The sequence below is a fragment of the Erinaceus europaeus genome, chromosome 3, assembly GCF_950295315.1.
Source record: "Erinaceus europaeus chromosome 3, mEriEur2.1, whole genome shotgun sequence".
Classification (NCBI taxonomy): domain Eukaryota; kingdom Metazoa; phylum Chordata; class Mammalia; order Eulipotyphla; family Erinaceidae; genus Erinaceus; species Erinaceus europaeus.
In genome coordinates this window covers 26925310-26947666 of record NC_080164.1, presented here as the reverse complement: position 1 = coordinate 26947666, position 22357 = coordinate 26925310, and the positions used below count along the sequence as shown (strand labels likewise).

General features: G+C 49.9%; 1 long non-coding RNA gene across 2 annotated transcripts; it reads left to right on the top strand.

Moving 5' to 3' along the window:
- Nucleotides 1–73: 73 nt before the first annotated feature.
- LOC132537643 (uncharacterized) lies at nt 74–20636 on the top strand. Of its 2 annotated transcripts, none has more exons than XR_009549103.1 (2): nt 74–530; nt 20273–20636. It is a non-coding gene; the product is annotated as an uncharacterized LOC132537643 (long non-coding RNA). The 2 variants fall into 2 exon arrangements; XR_009549104.1 differs by having other exon boundaries at nt 74–549.
- Nucleotides 20637–22357: the final 1721 nt, after the last annotated feature.

Sequence of the window (22357 nt, the reverse complement as noted above, 5' to 3'; positions counted from 1 at the left end):
GCCCTGAGCAGCAGCAACAACATCAGAGTGAGTCAGTCCTGCTAGAGGAGTGATTTCATTGTTTACGCTGCAGACCAGATCAGGGCGTGGGTGCCAATCTTCTCACTTGGGCTGTTAGGAAGGTTTTCCTTTTTCTCTGTGGGTGTTGTTTTTACTCGGTTTCCAATTCTGCTATTCTTGACTCAGGTCCAAAAGCTAATTTATGGACCCACAGCTTCGGGTAGGAAGCAGAGGTTCCCCATGACTCCCGTCAACTTCTCCTTTCTCCTGTTTCAGCCTCAGCCAAAGTGTCCACCTTGCCTGACCTGTCACAGAGCCTCACATAGGCTCTGTCCTCTTTTGAGTCACTCTGTGCCAGAACAGCGTCTGGGCTTTGCATCTGCATGGGGTCCCTTGCAGGAAGGATGCTAGGTCCTTGTGGATTACTCCGATGGTCCCCTCACCTGTTGAGTGCACCTGGATGTGGCTACCCTCCATTGGGCAGGCACCTGACCACTCTCTGACACACCAAAAAGGAGGAGCCTCTCCAGGTACAGGTGACAGCAACAGGTGGGGACCCCTGAAAGCCCAGAGTTTTCTGGAAGGAAGTCACTGTCTTAAAGATTTATTTCTGGGGCCGGGTGGTGGCGCACCTGGTTGAGTGCACATGGTACAGTGCGCAAGGACCCTGGTTTGAGCCCTTGGTTCCCACCTGCAGGGGGGAAAGCTTTGCAAATGATGAACAGTGCTACCGGTGTCTCTCTTTCTCTCACCCTCTCTATCTCCCTTACCCTCTCAATTTCTGGCTGTCTCTATCCAATAAAGATAATTTTTAAAAAAGATTTATTTATGTGGTCTGTGAGGTGGTGCAGTGGATAAGGCATTGGACTCTCAAGCGTGAGATCCTAAGTTCAATTCCTAGCAGCACATGTACCAGAGTGATGTCTGGTTCTTTCTTTCTCTCCTCCTTTTTCTCATGAATAATAATACTAATAAAAAGATTTATTTATCTAATGAGTGAGACAGAGAGAGAAAAGCAGAGATGATGGGGCTCAAACTCAGGGACCCCCGGCCCCACAAGCTCTGTGCTGTACCACTAAACCACCTCCCCGATGGTTCTAAGGCTTGAGCCCGAGTCACACATAGCCCTACCTCCTGAGCTATCACTCTGAGCCCCTCCTGCCTAGAATTTTATTTTTTGTTTATTTTATGTTGTCATCAACGGGGCTTCGTTACTCCAGGCTGATTTTTTTTTTTTTTTTTTTAGATGGAGAGAATGAGACAAAGAGAGGGAAAGGTACCACAGCACTGAAGCTTCCTTCAACACTTCAGGGGCAGGGCTCGAACCTGGTTTGCATGCATGACAAAGCAGCACACTATCCAGGGAAGCTAGCCTGCTGCCCCCTGCTGGAAAGTGAAAATAGAGCTGTCCATGGTGTGGAAGTAGGGGTGGGAAACCAGGGAGCAGGGGACACTGTCTCAGGCCCAAGAGGTGTGGGGTTGTGGGGGGAGGCAGGAGGCGGGGAAAGGCCCTCTGAAACCATCCCCCCAATAAAGACACATGACTGCAGACCAACCAGAGCTTTCTGGGGACACTGAGGGCAGAGGTGTGGTCAGGCCAGATCTAGAGTTCCAGTGTGAATTTTCAGCAGGAAACCTTCTCCCAGGGCTATTTCTCACTCAGATGTGTGTGTAGGGTGGGGGGGCAGCACAGTGAGAAAATGGCCCCCAGTGGCTTTCAGTGCAGTGTATGTGTAATGACTGGAGCACCAGAGTTGCATGCATGAGGTCCCAAGGCCCATTCCTGCCCCCCAACCTCACCCCAAATTGCCAGAGTGATGTTCTGCTTCTTTCTGGTTAAAATGAATGAGTGGAGGAGGGCCAGGAGGGGCTGCACCCAGTTGAGCACGCACATCACCAAGCACAGGAACCCGTGTCTGAGCCTCCGTTCTGCCCCCCTGCATGGTGGAAGCTTCATGAGTGGTGAAGCAGGGCTGCGAGTGTTTCTCCCTTTCTTTTTAAAAAAAGTTTTTAAAAGTTATTTAATATTGGCTAGAGACAGAGAGGAATTGAGTTTGAGAGGGAAGGGGGAGATAGAGAGGGTGAGAGACAAGAGAGACACCTGCAGTGCTACTTCACCACTCGTGAAGCTTCCCCCCTGCAGGTGGGAACCAGGGGCTTGAACATGCATCCTTGGGCACTGTAATGTGTGCACTTAATCAGGTGCGCCACTGCCTGGCCCCAGATTTCTCGGTTTCTATCCAGTAAACAAATAAATAAATAGAAGGAAAGGGCAGCAGTGACTGCAGTGGTAGCTTAATCCTTCTGGGTTCTGCCTCAGCTCCATCCCTCCCTCCATCTCTCCATCTCTCTGCGGTGAGCTCCACCTGGCTCCTCCAGAGGGGTTCAGATAGCTGCGGGACATGTTACTTGCATGTGGCTTGGTTCCCTGTCATTCCTGCCAAGGGACAGGGACACAGAGGACTGAGCCAGGGTAAGCTGAGTTCCCTCACCCCCTCCCCCCGCCCTCTAGGAGACACCATCTGGGCTTGGGTTAGAGAAGGGTCCTGGAGCATCCTGTGCAGAGAGGAAGCTTCCAGAAACCCCCAGGCTTGCAGCTTACCCTCTGAATAACCCCATGACTGCAGCCCTCCAGAGGGGGCTCACTAGATCTCAGTGCTCGCCCCAACCAGCCTCCCTGCCCCCACTAGTCCTATGTCCCAGGCCAACCGCCCACCCTGGGCTTTGATGTCAACTCTCTCCCACTCCACACTGTGCTTCACTTGGCTTCAGTTCTTTCTCCGTTTTCAACTGAGCCAGACAAGAGAAGCAGGAGGGGCCAGACTGCATCCCAGAGTTGGCCTGACCTTGACCACAAATTGGGAAGGAATGGCTGGTCACTGGCTCCTTGGGCCTGGACACCTCACTGCCCTAAACTGAGAAAGTGAACAAATGTATTATTCCAAGGTGACTGGACTCAGCTCACCATTGTCCCCACTGGCTTCTTTCTGAGAAAGAGACTTAATTTTTTTTTTTCTCACTCTCCCTCTCTCTTTTTTTGTGCCTCCAGGGTAATTGCTGGGGCTTGGTGCTGGCACTATGAATCCACTGCTTCTGGTGACCATTTTCTTTCTTTCTTTCTTTAAAATTTTCAATTATTTATTGGATAGGACAGAGAGAAATTGAGGGCGGAGGGGGAGAGAGAGAGAGAAAGAGGGAGAGAGATAGGCACCTGCAGACGTGCTTCACTGGTTTTGAAATATCTCTGCTGCAGGTGGAGAGCTGGGGGCTAGAACCCAGATCCCAGTGCAGGTCCTTGTGCTTAGTACTATTTAGTACTATGCTCACTTAACCGAGAGAGAGAGAGAGAGAGAGAGAGAGAGAGAGAGAAGCGTTCCATGGCTGCTCACCTGGATTCCTTCCCTGAGTCATCTGTCTAGGATGTGGGTTGCTGGACAGAGGGACAACCAGATACACACTGTGGAACCCATGAGGGTCACCAGAAGCCACAGAGTGCTTCTCCTGGTAGAATTCCTCTGGCTATAGCAGATGTCACCCCCCTGTCCCCTAGACTTCTGTCATTTCCTGAGCCAGGAGCAAAAGTGGGCAGACTTCTCCTCAGTAGAGGGACTGTGTCCCCATGTCTGACCACAGAGCTGTCATGCATGCTGGCTCTCTAGCTGGTGGGTAGCTGTCGTATGCTTTACATTGGTTTGTTCTAGCCCTCCCCCGCCAAGAGAATTGGATCAGTCCAGTTAATTTCGCAGGCCCGCTTGGCCCCGCCCCAAGGAACCCCGAGAGAGGGTTCCCGAGTACCAGAGTTCCAGAGTTCGAGAGTTGGAGGGTTCCTGAGTTCCAGAGTAAGGGAGAGTGCTTGCGCCGCCGCAAAGAGACAGCCGAGTTCTGTTTGGTGATTAGTTTGTCTTAGTTTATGAATCGTTGTTCCTGAATAAAGAAATACAGCTGCCCTGCCCAGCCGTTGTCTCCGCGTCTCTGTTACCTGCCCATGAAGCCAACCCGCCCGGCAGGAGCCTACGAATTTTAACAACAGGTAGCACCCAGGCTTGGTCCTTTGAGAACCTCCAGGGTCTCTAGGTGTTGAGTCTCCTGCCCAGAGAGCAGGTTCAGGTTCAGAACTCTTCTTGTTCCTGCTCCCACTCACAGGTGCCTGATTCCCCCAGATAGAGCCACCCCCCCCAAACATTCTCATCCTCCCTGAGCTCTGGTCCCTAAGCTCTTTAGGGATACTGCCCTAGTAGCTCCCCCCATAAGTGACTCCAAAGGGGGCTCAGTAAGTGACAACTTTGAATCTCTGGACAGCCACCCCAGGAAGCAATGGACAGACATGACCAGTCTCTACACTCACCCACAAGCTGCCCCACCAAGCCCCCAACCCCATGTCCCAGCACACCCACATGGTTCCCTCTTGGGCCTCGCCAAGGTTCTAGAGCATTCTATCCCCTCTGGCTGTATTGCATCACAAGAGGCTGCCCCTCTCACATTGTGGGTTTAGATTCTACAGAACAACTGCCTTTGACCCCGGCCCCCTGTGGAAGTCCTGGCAGCCCTGCCCTTCACTTGCCATCAGTGCACACCTGGGGTGACCCTGGTAGCTCCACGCCCTCTGACCCATGTGTGACAACAGGAGCAAACCCCCCCCCCAACTGTTGCACTTTGCAACTGCTGGCAGAGAGCAGAGCCTGCCCTACTCTGTCCCCAAATGAGAAATTGAAAGAGGGGAATGGGGGAATGGGAGAGAGTGACACAGGAAGGATTAAGCACTTCTGGGAGGGTTCAGGGAGGAGAGGAGGAGGAGAGGAAGGAAAGAAGGGAGGAAAAGAAGAAGGAAGAGAGGGAGGAAAGAGCCCTGTGTCTCCCATTGACTCCCCGCTACAGCCTCCCCTCTGAGCAAGCTGTGGGGGTTACCCTGACTCCACTCTGTCTTTGTCACTCCCCCACTCCCCCTCCTCCCAAACCAACTCTGACCCTGATTCCACAGCTGGCTGAATCATAAACAGCCCTCTCAGGAAGCCTTGAACTCCACTGTCCTCTGGGGACAGGGCAATAAAATGTGTGATCTATGTGGTCCGGAGCCCGACCAGACACTCTCACAGTCCTGCAGACGGTCCTTGTGCCTCTTCTGGTTCTTCCACGCCAGTCAGTCCTTCTGTCCATCCTGCCTATGGCCTCCACTGCCCATTCCTCCAGGTACTGGCAGGACTGTGGAGATAGAACATTCACCCCACAACCTCCTGAATGTTTTGGGAGTGAGGACTGGGATGAGTCACCAACCTAGCTGAGCTTGTAAGGCCTCGTCTACATAGCAGGCCGTGGCTTCCGAGCCCCCTGCCCCAGGTCTGTGGTACCCACTGGCCACACCTGCAGGTGGACTAAGAGGAGAGCTCAGGCCTGCCTTTGAGCCTCCTCCTGTGGGTTTTATTTATTTATTTATTTATTTACTTATTTATTTATTAAGACCCCACAGCTCCCATCAGCCATTTTTCCCTTTCTATTTTATTTGTTAGAGACAGAGAGAAATTGAGAGTGGGGGGAGAGGGAGACAGAGAAGGAGAGAGACAGGGAGAAATCTGTAGCACTGCTTCACCATTCGTGAAGCTTACCCCCTGCAGGTGGGTTGTGGGGGCTCAAACCTGGGTCCCTGTGCAAGGTGGTAGGTCCACTCAGTCAGGTGTGTCCCCTCTCCTGTGGGTTTAGAAACCAGCTTGTAGGGGCCTGGAAATAGCTCTCCTGGTAAAGCTCACACTTGCTGGTGAGGACCCAGACTGCTGCTGGCAGTGGCACAGGACAGCCCGCATGGTGGGGACCCCACCTCCTTCTCTCTGACCCTCTGGACTAGACATGAATAGGGACTGGGGGATAATCACATGAGCCAGGGTCCCCAAGTGCTCAGCACATCTCCAGGTATCATCAGTGGGGACTCTCTTGGGTTCTGGAGACAGGCAAGTAATAGACCTACCTCCTGGGAAGCAACATCGTGGTGTCTCAAAGACTTAGAAATCTCATTTCCCATGTGATCTAGCAGTTCCACCCAGAGGAGTGGAAAGAATTGAAAGTAGAGACTGGGAGAGAAATTTGCACACCCAGGTTCATAGCAGCATATTCAGAACAGCTTGGGAGCAACCCAAGTGTCCATCAATGGCTGAATAAATAAGCCACATGAGGTCTAGAGAGAGACTTATGGACTATTACGCAGCCTTAAAAAAGGAAAGACATTCTGATGCATGTTATATAGAGTATGGATGGGACTTGTTACGTTAAATTAAATAAGCCAGTCACAAAAACCACAAATACTGTGTGATTCTACTCGTAAGAGCAGACTAGTCATGATCATAGACAGATAATAGAACGGGGCTTGGGGGGGAGGCAGCATAGGGCATTGCTGTTTAATGGGGACAGTTTCAGTTGTAAAATGGGAAGTTTTGCATCTGCTTGGTGCAGCAGGGGTGGGGGACATTCTTGTGTAAGGGATTACTTCATATCACTGAACTGGGCAGTTAAAATAGTCAAAGTGGCAATTTTTAGATTATGTGTGTTTTATTACAAGAAGAATTACTTCTCTCTACCTGGGGTCTCACATATGCACAATTTCACTGTGTCAGACACTCCTTCAGACAGAGAGGGAGAGGTGCCATCTTACCAGAGCTTCCCCTGGTGGCACAGCATCTCTCATGTGGCATCAGGGTTTGACCTTGGGCATCATGTGGAAAGGCATATCCCCTATTCAAGGAGCTAGCTCCCTAGTCCCATAAAATGACACTTTTGGGGAGCCGGGCAGTAGTGTACCAGGCTAAGTGCACATGATATGAAGCTCAAGGACTGGTGCAAGGATCTACTCTGAGCCCCCAGCTCCCCACCTGCAGGGGGGTCGCTTTACAAGTGGTGAAGCAGGTCAGCAGGTGTCTATCTTTCTCTCCCCCTCTCTACCTCCCCCCCTCTTGATTTCTCTCTGTCATATCCAACAACAGTAACAGAAATAACAACAACAACAACAAAATGGAAAAAAAATGGCTTCCAGGAGCAGTGGATTTGTAGTGCAGGCACCGAGCCCTAGTGATAACCCTGGAGGGAGGGGGAAAAAAGGACGCTTTTGAAAAAAAAAATTCAGGTTACTTTCAATATTTTTCTTTGCCTTTATTCATATAGTCTCTTGGAGGAAAGCTGGTCTTTCAAAGCCCGCCCAGATTCAGAATGCTTACCTATGGCTTTCCTGTTTTTATGCTGGATCAAACATACTTTTGGTTCTATGTTGCTACCCACATCTCTCTTCTTTTCTTCTTCTGGAATTCAGGGCATTTCACTGGGAGAACAGGGGTGACATCGCCATAGGGGAGGGGCCCTGAGATGTGTCTTCTAACATACTCCCTTCACCTTCTTACTCTGATCACCTTAACTCCCAGCCAGATCACACCCACACAGGAGGCCCAGGAGAAGAATCTGGCCAACACCCGTCATTATCCTTGTTTGTTGATGGAAGCCACTGTCTCAGGTGTGAGATGGGATCTCAGTGTAATTTTGATTTGCTTATCACTAATCACCAGTGACCTGGAACACTTCTTCATGTGTCTGTGGGCCCTGTGATCTCTTCTTTAGGAAACTTCAGTTTTTTTGGCTTGCTTTTCTTTAATTTAATAATGATTAACAAGACTGTAAGATAACAGAGGTACAATTTCACCACCAGTGTTTCATATCCCATCCCCTCCACTGGAAGCTTCCCTATTCTTTATCCTTCTGGGAGTATGGACCAAAATTCTTTATGAGGTGCAGAAGGTGGAAGGTCTGGTTCCTATAATGGCTTCTTCACTGGACATGGATGTTGGCAGGTCTATCCGTAAACCCAGTTTGTTTCTGTCTTTCCCTGGTGGGACAGGGCTCTGGGGAAGTGAGGTTTGGGGACACATTGGTGAGGTCGTTTGCCTAGGGAAGTCAGGATGGTGTCACAGTAGCATCTGCAACTTGGTTGGTCCACTTTTTAATTAGGTTATTTTTACTTCTTTTGTAGACCTGTACTAGTTTTGTATAGATGTTTGATGTCAGTGACTTGTTGGGTGTGTGATGTGCAAATAACTCCTCTTTAGTTATATGAGAAAGAGAAACACCAGAGCTTGGCTCAGCCATGGCCTGTGGTGGTGCCAGGGATCAGACCTGGAACCTCAGGCTTGCAAGTCCTGTGCTCTACCACTTGTATGTCTCCCGGGATCCCCTAATGTTGTTTTCTCTGGGCTGGCTTCACGGGCGGGTAACAGACGACCAGGGACAGATGGCTGAGCTGAGAATGCAGTTTAATCTTTTTTCACGAGCTGGCAAACAGTCCAAAAACCTAATCACCACACAGTGTGCTCCTCCATCTTTCTCTCCAGGCGGCAGAGTCAGGAACCCAGGAAGTATGTAGGATAGGGGGCAGGGAGAAGAGAAAAGCAGGAAACTAGTGAGGGCTAAACCAAATCTCCCGGAGGTGGGGGGGGAGTGAGACCAAACCAAAGTAACAGAAAGATCATGTAAATAGACCACAACGTCAAGCAATGTAACAGAAGAGATCCCAGAAGCACACAAACACCCTAAGGCCATTTTTGTACATCGTGAACTTTCCAAAGAGAATGGAGATTTCCAGACAGCCTCAGTCTTATATGATTGACTTAAAAGCTGGAAATTTCAGAGTTTCCCAACAAACCCCACTTTCCTTGTTTTGGGGAGTATAACATCCTGAGCAAAGATTCCCTTTCCTTTCTTTTCCTCCCTATGGTTCCCCTGGCCCTTCCTGGGGTAACTGCCTCCCTAGCTTGACTCCCTTCAGGGTCTTCTATCTTACCTCCCACCTTCATCTGCTGAGTCATGGAGCTGGTGAACTGCTGGGAGGAAAAGAGAACATTTATTTCTCTTGCAGTGAAGGAAGGTTGGGCTTATAGTTGGACAAATTCACATTTGGTCTGGGTTCAAACACTCAGCAGTTCTCTTTTATTGTGCATGTGTTTAAAAAGATTCATTCACAGGGCTGGGCAGTTTGGCTCACCTGGTTGAGTTGCTCAGGTCACAGTGCACAAAGACCCAGGTTCAAGCCCCTGCTCCCCACCTGCAGGGGGGGATGCTTCACGAGCAGTGAAGCAGGTCTGCAGGTCTCTTTTTCTCCCTCCCTCTATCTCCCCCTCTGCTCTCAATTTCTCTCTATCTTTACCAAATAAAAGGAAAGATGTAAGGAAGGGAGGGGGGAAGGAAGAAATGAAGGAAGAGAGAAAGAGAGAGAGAGAGAGAGAGAGAGAGGGAAAGAAAGGGGAAACATGGCTACAGGAAGTGGTAGATTTGTCCTTTAGGCCTGAAATCTCAGCAACAATCCTGGCAATAAATAAATAAATAAATATTTATTTATTTACTGACGTTTTAATGCTTGATTTAACTTTTTACTCCTGAGAGAACAGAACCTATCTCTGGCACAGTCCATGTGCTGGGGATAAGGGAGGGGGACCTTAAGACTATAGGTCCCTTGCTCTATCTGCTGAGGGGCCCCTGGCCACTCCTCAGGCCTTCAGGCCCCTTGCACCTCAAGAGTGTCTTTGTGGGCAACACTGGCACAAGCTTGTCCTGAGGACACTGGAAGCCAGGGCTCAAGGAGTCCTGCAGACAACCTGGCCCTCAGCCCCACACTGGAGGAGGCCCCCAGGGGCTGTGACACCCCCCCCCCCCCCAGTTCCCTGAGGACTCCTGGTGCCCTCCCCCAGCTCTGGTCTTCATCTCTGGTAAAAGAGAGTTTCAGAAGACAGTTCCAGCAGTGTGTGATCATTCAGGGACCAGTGAAGGGACTGTGTGGAGCCAGCCAGCCCAAATGGCCTTAGTGCCCTCACAGGACTGTGGGCTGGCAGTGAGGACGTCTGAAGAGGACAGAGATATGTCAAACACACCCACTGACCGGAAATCCACAGGCCACACAGCTCACTAAGCTTAGTGACCCGGGTTAATTGGTAAGGCTGGGTCGCCATCACTGCTGTCTGGTTCTGTAATGTTCTTGTCCTCTGGCTGTTTGGTGAACACCCGTCTGCTGGCTGAGTGGAGCAGTGTAGTCTGGTGGTGATGCAAATGTCCAGCCCCCATGCAGTGAGAGTGCCCACTGTCTCCAGCTCCTCTCTGTTTGCGGACACAGCACATCCCAGGTATTTGACTTCCCTGGTGAGGTGCTCGGTGGGGGCACAGGATGGGCTCCTGGCCTTAACATAAACTTGAGCTTGGAGACTCAGGAGCAAAACTCAGGCACCAAGACTGGTGGGGCTCTTTCAGATTTCCCTTATTTTATTTTATTTTATTTATTGTCTAGAGACAGAGAGAAACTGAGAGGGAAAAGGGAGACAGAGAGGGAGAGAGACAGACAGATGCCTGTAGCTTTCTCCCTACAGGTGGGGACCGGGGGCTTGAACTTGTGTCCTTGTACATTGTAATGTGTGCTCATATCAGGTGTGCCACCACTTGGCCCCTGTTAAGACTTCTCTTCTTTGCTTCAGAGGGGAGAGAGCATTTCGTGACAGAGAGAAGCCAGAGCACCTCTCTGGGACATGCAGTGCCAAAGGTTGCACTGGAAGCCTCAGGTGTGCAAGTCCTGAGCTCCAGCCACTGAGCTGTCTCAGGACATAATGGAGGTTATTTTGAGGCAAACACAGCGATGTCACAGGTCCAGACTGAGTGAGTAGAACTGGAAATGGGGAACCTGGCTGGCTTGAGACTCAGGGTACAGGTGAAGACCCCCCCAGCTGTGTTGTTCTCCCACTCCTGAGGCCTCTGTGAGTCATTCTCTATCCGTGTTGTCGCTGCTCTAGGCCTCCTGGGCCCACCTCAGCCCCCACACCCTGCTGGGTCTCCCTGTGCTTTCTCACAGCTGCCTTTTGTCCACCACTTCACCCCCATGTTCTGCAGCCCTCCCCCCCTCACATACACACATCCTCACCCCTGAAGGGACAAGTTCCCAGAACACAGATGTGCTGCCCTGCTTCTGTTAAGCCCCACCCGTCCTCAGTGCCACCTCCCACAAGGATGTCTGGAGCAGGCTCTGAATTGGCCACAAGCCAGGGCCTCTCCCTCCTCACCCTGGTCACACTCAGCCTGTAATCACTGGCCAGCACGCACTCCAGGGCTGGTGGCTCTTCAAGGCAGGTTCACAAGGCAATAATGATACAATTGCCCAAGGAAAAGGGAATCCTATCTCTGCCCTCTGTCTTCTGCAGATAACATGTCTCCCCTCCAACCGCTCTCCTGTCCACAGTCAGATGTGCACTCCAGAGCTACCCACCACCTCACTCAGGCGGCCCACACCTGGGTACATGTCCTGTCCCCAGAAGTATGGACATGATGGGGACTCTGCCCTAAGCAGTCCAGCCTCTATCCTCTGTGCTGGGCCGATGTCCCTTTCCAAAGTGACCTTGTCATGTGTCCCAAACTCTCTGAGCCATGCTGAGTTGCTGGCAACAATAGCTTCATGGCCACAACTTTCCTTTCAGCCAGGTTGCAAGGACAAACAACTCTTCACAGTCCCTGGGAGTGTCTGGAAGAGATGTCTGGACTTTCGGTCTGAGAAGAGCCACTTCTAATTACAGGGTGGGGGTGGGGTGGAGAGCAATTGTTTTCAAAACCATGCGGCAGGGGTGCCTCCTCCCTAAGGAGGCTGCCCCATGGTGCACCAGGCAGCCTGCCAGCGTCACCTGGGGAAAAACAGGGACAAGGAGGCCACTTGCCTTGAGCTTCTGACCTGAAGAATTCTGATCCTTAAATTCTGATGCTAAATAACCTTTCTCTTTCGGGTTTTGCTTTGAGGCTGAAAATGTGGATTTGGGGGTGACTTGCTGTTTGGGTACTTTCCATCTCTGCAGGAGACAGCCGGGCAGGAGGTCAGCCTGTGACAACTGGGGATGGATGTGGGAGAGCTCTGAGGCCTCGGTCCCCCCCACACCCAGGTTTCCAGGAAGGCAGAGTTGGCCCTGCCCCCCTGCAGTAGTCATGGGCTGTGCTGAGGCTGCAGAACCCAGATTCCTGGCTTCTTCCTGAGGCTGGGTGGGCCCTCAGCTCTTGCTGGAGACGCTACTTATCAGGCAAATGCTAGTGTGTGCCTTGAATTTGTAGCTCCAGAAGTCGTGGTTGCCTCAAGTGTCATCTTAAGAATCAGCAGCAGCTTCCTGTTCATTGAATGACACCCCACGACCCCAGGTCCTCCATCAACGTGTGTGTGTGTGTGTGTGTGTGTGTGTGTGTGTGTGTGTGTGTGTGTGTGTGTGTGTGGAGGGGGGCACAGTCACCAGGCATCTGAGGACAGAGATTCAAGAATTCTGCCAAGAGATGTCTCTTAGGTCCTGCGGAAGAGCCTGGAGGAAGACCCCGTGATCATTCTTGTCATTCCTCCCCTGCTCTGCTCCCACAAATCTCTCACAGAATTCTCTGGACCTCAGAAGCTAGGACTGAGCCTAGTGTTTAGTCCGTAATGAGAACAGAGCAGGGCTCCTAACACACTGCACAGAAACCTAGGGAGAGTTCTTTTCTCATCTGCAGAGAAAATAATTTTCTCCAATATTCATTTTTTTTATTTCTGTACACTTAAAGTCAATAAAAAGTATCTGCTTTTTTTTTTCCTCCAGGGTTATTGCTGGGGTTCAGTGTCTGCACTAAGAATCCACTGCTCCTGGAAGCCATTTTTCTCATTTTGTTGCCCTTGTTGTTATTGCTGTTGTTGTTGTTGGATAGGACAGAGAGAAATGGAGAGAGGAGGGGAATACAGAGAGGGAGAGAAAGATAGACACCTGCAGACCTGCTTCACAGCTTGTGAAACAAACCCCCTGCAGGTGGGGAGACAGGGGCTCAAACTGGGATCCTTGAGCTGGTCCTTGAGTTTTGCACCATGTGCACTTAAGCCGCTGTGCTACCGCTGCCCCCCCAGATCTATCCTTTTATATATCATCTACCTAACTATCTAACTATCTATCCATCTATCTATCCTCTTATCTATCATCTATCTGAAGATCCATGTCCCTATCTATTTATTTACTTATAATTTCCTTAAAGAGACTCCCTGGGTAAATAAGAGAGGCTAGAAAACATACCTCTCTGGGAGTTTCCAAGGAGAAGCCCTTCATTCTGAGTAGCAAGGCCCTTCTCCCAAGCTTAGTGCTCCACTGTGATCTGGGTGACACTTCTCACCTGTACAGTGGTAAAGTTGAAACAAGGAGGGTTGTGGCCACTCCTGGCTTCATGCTCCTGGCAAAACCTTCCCAATGGGCTCTTGCTTCTTCAGGAGATTCAAGGGAAAGTTTGCTGGAGCGTCTAGAAAGTTCTCCACTCCTCCTCCTTCTTTCTCCTTCTTCCTCTCTTCTTTTTCCTCCTCCTCTTCTTCTCTCTTTCTTCTCCTCCGTCTCTTCTTTCCTCTTCTTATTCTTTTCCTTTTTCTTCTTCTCCTTCTTCTTTTCCCTCTCCTTTTTTTTTTTTTTTTTGTTAAAAGTAACTGTTTACTTATTTACTTTACTTTTCTGAGTGAGAGACCAATGCACCACTCAGCTCTGGCACATGCAGTGCCAGGGATGGAACCTAGGGTCTGTGGCATTGCAAGTTCCGTGCTCTCAGCTATTTCCCCCTGCCCCTCAGAGAAGGCCAGGAAAGGAGCCTCCCTCCCTCACCATGGAGTGCAAAGCACGGGCTAGGCAGCTGGAGACCCAGGCTTGCTGTTGAATTGTCTCAGACTCAAGATTGTAGCCTGAGAGGCAGATGTACTCTGTGATCACCGTTTTCAGTTTCTTCATCACAGGAGATGTTCCTTGGCATTTCACAGGCCTCCCATCAGCTTCCTGCCGCTTCTTTTTTCCCATTGTTGAGCAAAGAGTCACCTCTGGGCATAAAGAGGTTTGGTTGTGCCAGGGCTGCTGGGATGACTCACTTCTCTGCTGGGCCGTGAGAGCCCTCCCTGTCTGCAGACTTGAGCCCCAGGCAGGAGTGCTCTGCACTAGGTGACCCCTCATGGCTCAGCAAGCCATGCAGTGATGTACCTACGGTCTGTGCCAGCCGGGGCTCCTCAGGCAGCTCCCCTGGATGGCTGCTTTCAAAGCCATTTGGAAGATGCCCTTTCCTGGGACAAAGCCTCTGTCCCATGACACTCTAAGTGTGCTCTGGGCTCTGGACAGTCTCCAGACCCCAAAGTGTGCCCGTCCCAATGTCCTGTGGCCATGAAAGCGGACTTGGTGAAGAGTTGCCCAGAGCAGAATTTGCTAGCCAGCCTAGCCCACTTCACTGCTTCCTAAACTGACACAGAGTCCAGGCAAAGACTTCTAGCCTTGTTTGTGCAGGAGATGCTACATTGTATTAAAAAAATAAAAAAGCTGCAAAGCATTGAGAAGCTCAGTTTCCTTCCTCCAACCCACATAGGGCTGTTTGCTTTAAGCTCGAGTGCCCTTAGGACTGGGGCATGGGATGGAGAGTGCTGTGCAGACTGGAAGGATGGTGGGGGGAGGGTGTGTGTGTGTGTGTGTGTGTGTGTGTGTGTGTGTGTGTGTGTGTGTGTGTTTCTGCCTCCTTTCCCAGGACCATGTCTCAGCAGGAAGGGGAAGAGGTCCTTCTCCACCTGCATCTGTGCCTGCAGTTCCTCAACTGGTCCCTAGGTGGCGGCCTCAGGTAATAAGGGGCGGAGGTACCAGTTCAAAGGTCAATTATTCAAATAACAAAGAAATTGCAAGTAGTTTAATCGCCATTGGAAGAAGGGGTGGGAAAACAATAGAAAATTGGCCTGGGAGATTCAGAGAGGAAATGGGCAACACTGAGTGTGATAAATATTAATTACATAAGGCAAAGCATCCTGGAATGTGATGTTTCCATGAGCCTGTCCATTCTGTAAAATCATGATAAGGAAATAGAGATAGTGCTCTGGGTAGAGCGCACACCCCACCATGTGTGAGGACTTGGGTTTGAGCCTCCAGCCACAACATAGGAGCACCATGCCCAGGGGAGGCTTCATTTCAATGATGCTAATGTCCACACAATATGGGTACCTGCAGTCATGTGTTCCAGTAGTTTGAAAATCCTTGCACTGTGCACCTGGTCTCCAGCATGCAGCCTATCTGGTAGAACTGAAACGCATCCCCTGCCACTCCCCAGGCCCCAATCCTCAGTCTCGAGCCCTCTTTTCTCCACCACCATCTCTGGGAATTTAGCCCCTCTCTGTCTCCCACAATGGGAAATGGGGCTGCTTTTTTGCACTGGCCTCTCTCCCTCACACAATGCCCTGCAGGGAATGGCTCAGTGGTTTGCCAGAATTATTTTTTCACTTTGTAAAGAAGAGCTGTAATGAATGCCCCCCCCACCCCCATAATGATAGCCTCAGAGAAGCCCCAGATGGGGGCTCCCGAGGCCTGCAGACCCACCAGCTAGCAGTGCCTAGGGCTGCAGTGGTTTGGAGGCCAGCAGGACACACCCACGCTTGTCTCTGCAGAGGTCTGCTCAGTTCTGGTGTGTGGTGGCTGAATCTGGGACTGAACCTGGGGCCTCTGGGCCCTCAGGCCTGGGAGCTGGCAGTCTTGTCAACCCTCCTCTAGCAGCCTGCCCAAGAGTGGCTTTGCAGGGTCTGGTGAGGTTGAGTGCTGCTACATATCATTAAGTTTGAAACACAGATGCCACTGGTCCTGGGGAGGGAGCCCTGGAGGGTGTGGGCAGACACACAGGCTCACAAATACATACCTGCACACACAAGCACACACGAATCTGCCATCTTCTCAGTCACACAAACCCATGCACAAAAATGCAGCAAACACACATGCATGTACACACCCTCCCCACAAACCTACACTCACTCATGCTCCAAACACACACAATACACATGTGCACACAGACATACTTGCATTCACAAACACACAAGTGGCACACACAGAGACACACTTGCACATACATGTACACACATATATAAGGAGACCTTTGATCTTTTTAAATTCCTGCGCCCCCTACCCAGCCACTGTGGACTGTCCTCAGTTAGGGACCCTTAAAGCCTCACCTCCCAGAGTAAGGGCATTTTCTGAACTAAAATTAGGGTTCGTTGATGGACCATGAGTCAGGAACACAGAAAAACCCCATAAACCAGGCCCTGTAGCTGTGAGGTCCTGAGGTACTTCTCCATAGGCTTAGTGAACCCCCTGGGCTGATTCCCCATGGCTGCCGAGAGGCGCTCAGGCCTGAGCAGGCCCTCCCTCCCTTTCCTGCTCCAACTCCCATCTTCAGCCCTCAAACAGTAATGCTGGGGGACAGGAAGGGAGCAGGGAGATGGTCAGGGTCCAGTCCTGAGTGTGCCTCCTGACTTTGCCTGTAGAGCCTCCTCAGGTGCTGGCCTGAAGAGAGAGGCCACCTTGGGCGAGGGGGCCATGGAGGAGGATGTGTGGAGAATTCCACCTGCCTTTTCTTTTTGGTGTGTGAGAATCAGCAATGTAGCACTGGTGATGGAACCTGGGGCCTCTCACACAAGCATGGCTGTGTGAGCCACCTTCTCGGCCCCTGCAGCCCTGAGTCCTTTGCTTTGCTTCCATGTCAGTGACCTAGAGATAAACCCCAGGAGAGAGAGAAGTGGGGTCCTTCAGGTCCCAGGAGGCTTGGAGGAGCACAGCAGATAAGGATCACGGGGCCATATGGGAACAGGCAACCTCCATTGCTTAGCCAGTGTCTCCTCGGCTCCTCAGTAAGGCTGAGCAGGGAGACACAACAGCTCTGTGGTATATCTGGGATTCTAGACTGGGGACCTGGGGTTGGAATGGAAACATCTGGGGCTGGGGTTGTTGAGCTCTTCCCCCCCGACTATGGGAAAACATGGTCTCCACAGAGTCCCTCACTGGAGTTCATTCACCATTGAAGGGACCTGCCTCTCCCAAATCTCCCTTTTTACAATTTTTTAATTAGTGATTTAATAATCCTTGACAAGGTTGTGGATAAGAGAGGCACACTTCCATACAGTTCCCACCACCAGAGTTCTGTGTCCCATCCCCTCCACTGGAAGTTTCCCTAGTCTGTATCCCTCTGGGAGTATGGACCAAAGATCTTTATGTGGAGCAGAAGGTAGAAGGTCTGGCTTCTGTAATTGCTTCTCCTCTGGACATGGGCATTGACAGGTTGATCCATACCTCCAACTTGTTTTTCTATCTTTCCCTAGTGGGTACAGCTCTGGAGAGGTGGGGTTCCAGGAGGCACTGGTGAGGTCATCTGCCCAGGGAAGTCAAGCTGGCGTCATGGTAGCATCTGCAACTTGGTGACTGAAAAGCATTGAGATATAAAGCAGAGGGGGCCGGGCAGCACTGCACCAAGTTAAGTGCACATAGTACAAAGCACAAGGACTGACACAAGGATCCTGGTTCTAACCCCCAGATCCCCACCTGCAGGGGGGTCAAGCGATGAAGCAGGCTTGCAGGTGTATTTCTCTGCCCCTCTCTGTCTTCCCCTCCTCTCTCAATTTCTCTCTGTTCTATCCAACAACAACAACAAAAATGGAAAATATGGCCCTAGGAGCAGTGGATTCGTGGTGCAGGCACCAAGCCCCAGTGATAACCCTGGAAGCTATATATATATGGAGAGAGAGAGAGAGAGAACAGAACAATTTGTTTAGTATTCAGGAACCTAAAGGTGAAAGTATAGTAGATGAAATTTGGGGTCTTCATGTTGGAAGGCACTTGGAAGTCCATTTTAGGAATATTCCAAGGGGCCCATGACTTTACTAATTTTTTATTAGTGATTTATAAGATTGTGGGATAAGAGTGGTACAATTCCATACAATTTCCACCACCAGACCCTTCCTATGGAGGAACTTATGGGACTTAACTAATTTTTGACTGAGCCCAACAGCTAACTTGCAGTTAACATGCTAAGAATGATGTCTGGGAAGATGGTGTCAGAGTTGAGGATGGGACTAGAAAGCTGGATAAGGGGAGAGGAAGCTCCCAAATAGGGGGAAAGTATATAAATACCATTAACTGTAAACCACATCAATCTGACCTAGGGCTCATGTCTATTCATATTTAGCACTGTGTAACCTCTGCATCGCTTTAGGTCTGAGCTCGCATTCCATGGTCATGGCTGGGAACATTCTAGGTTGCACTCATTTCAGGACCAGTATGTTGACCCAGCCTCCCTCTGGAAAGTCCACACTCCCTTTTTAATACATTCATTCTGGAAAATGCTCCAAATATTTTTCCACTTCTTTCAGAATCCTCTGTAGGATCCCCTGAGAACTCTACAGCCTCTGCAGCAAAAAGTGGGGTTGACTTTATGCTCTTTCCTTTAAAACGTATTTTATTTTAACACATTATGGACCTGTATTTCCAAGTAATGAACATAATGTTTGCTACTATTCCAAAATATTGTTATTTCTGTCACCAAAGGGCATTCTTTGAGGGAGTAGAATTTCAGAAGTTACTGGAACACCCAGAAACTGTTTACCATCGTATCATCTTTACATGCATTTTGTTTTCATTTATTCACTGACAGCTATGGACCAGAATCAGTCCTATTGACATAAGGCTGTTACTAGCTGCAGAACACCCCACTGAATGGCTAGCTCATTGTTTATCTGCCTCCTTACTGCTGAATATTTAGGTACTTTCCGATTATCTGCTATCAATTATAAACACTTGGTCCTCTCTCTTTGTGCCTGTCACTTTCCCTGACTTGTCAATTAACTTGCGGATGAATTCTGGCACTGGGCCCACCAGGTCAGAGGACAGACCCCCCCCAAAAAGTGGGAACAATGTGCATTCCCACTGCAAGTGTTGGGAAAACCCAAGATCCAGCTGGTTCTGGCCAGATCTGGAATGAACACACTCAGCACACAGCCTGCCGGCTTTGCTTCCCTGCTTTGTAAGGTCTTCCTTGGAAATCTTTTCAAGGTGCCTTCCCCTGGCCTTCCCCTCCTTCCTCAAGCTCTGAGGATGACCTGGTTTTATGGCTAAAAAAAGAAAAAACCTGAAACTGTAGAGAGTAATATGCTTATATGTCCACCCACAAATCAAAACACACACACACACACACACACACACACACACACACACACACACACGCACTTATGCACGCATGAGCATAATGTGTACCAGTACCCCTCTACTCTGCACCCCCTCCTCTGATATGAAAATTAGTCCACAGGAGTGGCCTTGCTCACCAGCTTACTGGAACCGAATTCACCTGGTAACGTGAAGACCTCTCCTTGCCACGTTCCCTTTCTCTTCTATATCCTCCTAGTCCTCATCAATATACCTTTTCTTTTTAAAAAATTATTTTCTTGCTATGTGGGAGGAGATAGACAGACAGACAGGCAGATAGACAGACAGCAGAGTTTTTCTCTGCTCTGAAACAAAGTGGTGCCAGGGTTTGAACCTGTGGCTTCAGACATATAAATTGATGCTTTAACAGGCTGGGCCACCCCCACCCAAAATCCTTTTTTTACCGCCATCAGTAGCAGCACATTTCTTTCTCTCTCCTGGATCATTCCCAACAGCATGAAACAGCACTCTCATTCTCCAGCTCACAATACAAGCACATAAAAGACAACAAAATGCAGCCCAGGCTTCCTCCAACCTCCACTTGGCTTATCCTCAGTTTCCTCCCAGCAAAGCTTGAACTCGTGCTCCCAGCAAAGCTCTGCTCCAGCTCTTCATCTCCTCAAGCTCCCCTACCTGATTCAGTGAGCACCCCACCCAAGTTACTCCTCTTCCAACCACTGTTTTTTTCCACATGGTGGGGGGTTCCAGTGCAGAAGACCACTTCTCCCTGAAGCACCCCTTCCCCTTCCTCCTCTGACCACAGACGCTGGTGGTTTCCTTCTTTCTCACTGATTTCTGTGCTCTGTTCTGTTGGCTTTTGTGTCACTGTGAGCTGTGGGTATTGAAGCATCCAGGGCCCAGTCCTTGGCTCACTGAGCCTCTTCTTCTTAATAACTGGGATAAAAAAAAATCAGTGCCTGTGCCTGGGCAAGACCACCTATAAAGAAGAGAAGATCCAGACCCACTGATACCATCACCCATTTGATACCTGTTTCCTGAGTGCTGACTGTGTGTCAGGCACATTGGGGGAGGGAGGTGAACAGACAAGGTTTCTGCTCACCGGTAACTTATTATCAAGTGCCCAGACACTTGAGTCTGCACTTAGCTTCTGCCCACTGCAACCCTCCCAACCCCAAGCTCCTTACTCTTGAGCCCTAAAAACCCTGCTCCCGGCCTGAGATGTGGAGATGGCCCTTAGAACTAGGAGTCTGCCATATTCTCAGGCTGCTAGCACTCAAATAAACTCATGTTCCTTCCACCAGTCCTCATCTTCTTGAGCATTGGCTGTCACATAGGGAGCACAGAACCTTGGCATCTGGGGACAAGAGGAAAAAGAAGTATAGATGCCTAGAGAGGACCTGCAGAATAAAGACGTCTGTGCACAGACCAGAGAACACTGCAGGCCGAAAGGAAACTGGGCAAGAAAGGACGTTTGTATCACAAGAAGATGACACAAGGAGCGTGAAGGAGAGCTGTAAGGACCCCCTGGGCCTCCAGAGCATAAATCTACTAGAAACACACTCTGAATGCCTTGCAGCATGGCTGAAATTGTAGTGTAAAACAATCTCTTGAGCAGACCAGTGGAAATTGAATTTCATGGAAATTTAAACAACTAGTTGGAAAATGGTCTTGTTACTTTTCTATGTTGAGTCATCTGAAACCCCAGAGATACAGTGATGTGCCCATGTGACAGTATGAGTCCTCCTCAAGCCACCTGGACTCCTTTTGCTCCTCACTCCGAGGTCGGAGAGCTGAGCTGTCGCATGTGAAGGGATCTTCTAAAATTCCCCTAAACATATGCTTTCACTGCAGGCTTTCTCTTTCTTTGTGGAAAGGAAAAGGGAAAACTAGGTTTTGTGCCCTCGGGGAAAAGATTTGGCACCAGCTCTAAGTAAACACACTGCAGACTCCCTAATCATCTTAGTTTCATCAAGAAGCTATTTCCGCACTTAAGCACAATTAGGACTGGCTTGTTTTCTCAATTTGCAGTGAGTTTCTGAGACAGATCATGTGTCAGAGAGGAGGAGTGGGAATCAGATGCTGCTGGTGCTCTTTCTGGGGCATGAGTCACTCCCTCCTGCCCCCCTCATGGGCATCGAAGGCCTCCACTATCAGCTCCAGCTAAAAGGACATCACCCAGTGCTGGGACTGCTCACATCCCCCCGTTGGGGAAAAACTGGGAAACCCTGTGTATTGAAAGGCCTCCTTCCAGATCATGATGGTAGCTCTGCACAGCATTCAGGATAAAAGCAAGGGTTTGGGTTCCAGAAGTTCCATGGGGCAGGTAGGACAGCAGCAGGCTGGGGTGTCCCATGCTGGGACTCGGCCACATGAAAAGAACCAGAAATCTGGATACCTCCCCCCTTTCTTAAATAAAAAGAATCATAGAGTTGTCCTGGGAGCAGTGAGGCTCCCATTCACAAGGCACAGCAAGAACACACAGAGAAGCCAATCTATACACAGACTGGGGAGAGTTTGATCTGGAGTTTCCATATTTGGACAAGTGATGCAGAAATACCCCATGTGTCTGCATACATCCAGAGAGCCACAAGAAAGGAAGGTCTGGAAGAATCGGCCCTGAGCTCTGGACATTCTGGTTTACCTTTCTCTCCTCTTTTGACTTCATGCACTCACAGTGTGGACATCTTGACTCAGGAATGTTCTAGATAAATTATTCCATAAGACTGGAGCCTGTTGGACACTAAGGCTCTGATTGGGGCTATTTTCATTTTGAGATAAACATTCTCTCTCCTTCCAGCTTGGTTGAAAACCTGGTTTTTTGTTTTTTTTTTTACTATGTTTTTTAATTTATTATTGGATAGAGAGAGAGAAATTGAGAGGGGAGTGGGAGATAGGGAGAGAGACAGACAGACACCGGCAGCTCTGCTTCACCACTCATAAAGTTTCCCCCTGCAGGTGGGGAGAAGGCTTGGTTTTGTTCTCACTAGAACATTACTCTGACAGATGGCTGTGCCTGGGATCAAACCTGGAACCTCTGGCATGCAAGTCATCTGCTTTACCTAATCTTTACTATCTCCTTGGAGTTTTGTGGAAGGGCTATATGTCCAAATAAAGGTTTCTTGGGTTCAGGCAGCCAGGGTAGACTCTAATCCTCAGGACCCTCTAAGTTTCTGATATTTGGGATTCTGCAGAGCAAGCTAAAAATGCACACAACATCAGTGAGAGAGGTGTCTGTGTGAGGCACTACTAGAGCAGAGGTGAGGGCGTGAGCAAAAGGCCAGGCAGCACACAGCCCCCCACAGCTGGACTTTCTTCACTCATAACCCCTGAGCTCTGCTCAGATGCAGAGAGGAAACCCCTCCAGGCCTGCCTCTCCTCTCTCCCTC